A 3,656-nucleotide genomic window follows, 5' to 3' on the forward strand; every position below is an offset into this window, starting at 1 on the left:
CCCATACCGAAGGCACCTAGAAGAACAAAGCACTTAACAAGGATAGGGGACTCCCATAGATACATGTGTTTGAATGTTTGGCCCATAGGGAGTGGCACTATTAGGAATTGTGACGTTGTTGGAGTAGGTATGGCCTTGTTAGAGAAAGTATTTCATTGTGGAGGCAGGTTTTAAGGTCTCCTATGCTCAAGCTACACCGAGTGTGGCACACAACCTCCTTCTCCTGCCTGTAGATTAAGATGTAGAACTCTAAGCTCCTTCTTCAGTATCATGTCTGTCTGCAGGCTGCCATGCTTCCTACCATGACAATAGTGGACTAAACCTCTGAAGCTATAAGCCAGTCCCAATTAAATGGTTTCCTTTAAAGAGTTTCTATGGTAAAGATGTTTCTTTACAGCATTAAAATCCTAACCAAGTCAGGAGGCTTACACTTTCAGAGGGTGAGTTCATGAACATTATGATAAGGAACATTACAGCAGGCAGGCAGGAAGGCATGGTGCTACAGCAGTAGCTGAGAGCTTGTATCTGACTCACAAGCACAGGGAGAGAGCCAACAGAAATAGTTTAACGTTTGAACTTAAAACCCCACATCTAATGATACACAGTTCTACCAACTGGGAACCAACCATTCCAATATACAAGCTGACGGGGTCATTCTCATCCAAACCACCACAGTCCTCCTGCATTAGTCGGACCTTTCAGCACTGTGACAGGGTGTGATTTCCAAGCTTAGTTGACTCTAGTAATCGTCACTTTCATATTAGTCCACTGAGGCAAAGCTGAACATCACGGCAGAGAAAGCATGTGGTTGAAGAGGAAGCTCATCTTATCAAAAACAGGAACTACATAGGAACATAGCAGAACTACAGGAACCTAATAGATAGAATAATAAGAGTGGGAGGGACAGATTCAGATAATGCCCTCGACCTACTTTCTCTAGTAAGATAAGTCACCTCCAAACATTTTCACTGCTTTCTCATATGGCCCTACCAGCTAGGGAACTAGCATTCAAAACAGGAGACTGTGAGGGACATTTCTGATTCAAACTATAATGCTTTTACTATTTAACATCATTATTAAGATTATATTTAAGCTGGGAGTGTTGCTTAGTGGTAGAACACTTGCCTAGTATACATAAGATCCTGAGTTTGATCTGAAGCAAAACACACACACACACACACACACATACACACACACACACCCCACAACACTGCGTTCTTAGTGTGTATAGTTTATTAATACGTTTTTTTTCATGCCATGGTAAAAAAAATTCTTGTATATTTAATCTATTACCACTTAGACTCAATTTTTATTTTATTAATTTTTAATTAATTAATTTATTGTTTGTGTGTGTGTAGGAGGTGGAGAGGTATGCATGGTGCATGTGTTATGTCCACAAAGGCCAGAAAGAAGGCACTTAAAGATTGTTGTGAGCTATTACGTAGGTGTTGAGAACTGATCTAGTATCCTCTACAAGAGCAGCGAGGTCCCCTGCAAGAGTAGTAAGTGACCTTAAGTACTCAGCTACTTCTCTAGTCTCACTTTCATAATATTTTGTAACAACCTAGGATAATTAATTAGTTCTTCTTTATAGCTTATCATACTGTGGTAGTTTTAGTGTGCTTTTTTTAAAATATTGAATATTTTAGTGTAAAAAAAACTAAGTCAAAATTCACTGCGGCACAAACACACAAGCACGAACACATAAAAATATGACACGATTTCCATAATCAATGCCCATAAAATCTAAGCAGAGACAGTACATTAGTAATTAGAGCATCATGTAATGTTGGGTTTAGGAAGAAGCATAACCGGTAAAAGAAGGAACATATGACATTAATTCAAGCATGTAATTCAAATTTATAAATTATAAAAATTCCCCACTTTTATAGCTAAATTTTAGCCTCATTTTTTTTTCAATTAAATGCCTGTTAACAAGCCAATTGGACAAACTCATTTACCCAAATTTACGTCCTAGAATATGTAAGTAAACTGAAGACATTATTCAGATGAGTAAGTTCTATTCATTTACATCATCTCTGTGATCAGGTTGCAAAGGACACGCTTTTCTCCTAAGCCACTGCTTCCTGCTTCTTCAGGAATCTGGTTCTCCTTTTTAGAATCTTTAGGGGACAGCCTGAAGAAGTCCCCGATGCCTTTTTGCCACTTGGGAGTTGGGCGTACAAAGACTGGGTTCCCTCCAGCATACTTATTTTCAGCTTTTCTCAACGAACCTTAAGAATTCGTGACAAAGGTGGAGGAGCCAAGAACCGAGGGGCTTGAGAAGCCACCATTTTTCTGCAGGCTCCAGGGATGTAGTTTGCTTTGGTGCACACCTTGTTCACAGAGGAAGAGACAACATTCACTGACTCCCTAGCTACAGATGTCTCAACTGGACAAGAACCCCTAGTGTGCTTTTAAAACATGATATAAAACTCATTAAAATTAAAACAGGTGAGATGTTACCTCAGTGAATAGCACATATTTCCACAACTCTGTGTTCTCATTAATCAGTGTGATACACGAATTTTTATGCTTAGGCTGTGTTACAAGTCAGAGTCTATTGGGCTTCATTAACGTTCCATGGTTATGATGAAATATTACAACCTCAATATTGTCTTTATTTCTACTTATATAAAAAATTCAAGCTATATATCTGTGATTAATGATAGTGGTATGATTTCCTTGGTATTTAATATTGGAAATGATCAGATAGAACATGAATAATAATGTCTTGAATGGAGGTCACTGTCAGTCACATGTCACATCCAGGGAATTGAGTTGAGTAAAGAATTTACAGGTATATTGTATCTCCCATGGAATAGAGATAAAAATTCATACAGCAATGGAGAGTCATCTTTAATAGATTTCTAGGAACCACAAACTTCACTTAAGTCTAACCATGAACTATAATGCGCACTTGAAGAATAAGGCATTGACCATTAACTGGACACTCAGAACAGGTTCCTTATTTACAAGAAGAGGCACCTCATCCCTTGTAAGAGTCCTTTTTTGCTGTCACCTAAATTTGAATACTTGTTTTCTCCACTTGGAAATAAAACCGTGGCCATCAATATTCTAGTTCCAATTTGAGCATTGGTGTCAGTGAAGATTTTCCAGCTATGATTCAGTAAAGACATATTCAGATTGCATAGCTTTGTTTGATGGGCTGTTGTGCCAGTGGCTGACCCACTGTCTCCAGCTCCGACCCATACTTTGCACTGGTGTTAGTAATGTGGGGACCAGGAATCTGTGAACTGCATTTCTGCTTTACTACATTGGTTCTCTCTTTAGGAAGGTTTGAATGGTGGCCTCGAGGAAGAAAGGAGTTCTCCTGTGGACTTCCCATCTGCTCCTCTTGCTGTGAATATTAATTACCCAAGCAGTACTTCACTTGAACATAGTAAACAATGGGCAGAGTGAATTGAATAGAGTTTTCTGTTTTCTAATCAGAGAAGAATGGACTCAAATCCACAGTCACACAGGAGACAGTAGGCTTAGCCAGCTCTCAGAAGTCCAGATTCTGGCCCTACTGGACAAGTTTCTTTTCAGAGGTTGGGCATCAAATCCATTGGGATCTCTCCTCTGAGCTTCACTTTAATTCTCAAAGAGGATGAACATAATGCTCTCCACTGCTATTAAATCTTTGGTGTCAG

The 3,656-nt window shown here is 39.1% G+C and overlaps 1 pseudogene; it reads right to left on the reverse strand.

The window, feature by feature from the left end:
- Positions 1 to 1,894: 1,894 nt before the first annotated feature.
- On the reverse strand, positions 1,895 to 3,349 carry Pclaf-ps2 (PCNA clamp associated factor, pseudogene 2; annotated as a pseudogene).
- Between the last annotated feature and the right edge of the window lie 307 nt (positions 3,350 to 3,656).

Source organism: Rattus norvegicus, chromosome 18 (genome assembly GCF_036323735.1).
Source record: "Rattus norvegicus strain BN/NHsdMcwi chromosome 18, GRCr8, whole genome shotgun sequence".
NCBI classification, from domain to species: domain Eukaryota; kingdom Metazoa; phylum Chordata; class Mammalia; order Rodentia; family Muridae; genus Rattus; species Rattus norvegicus.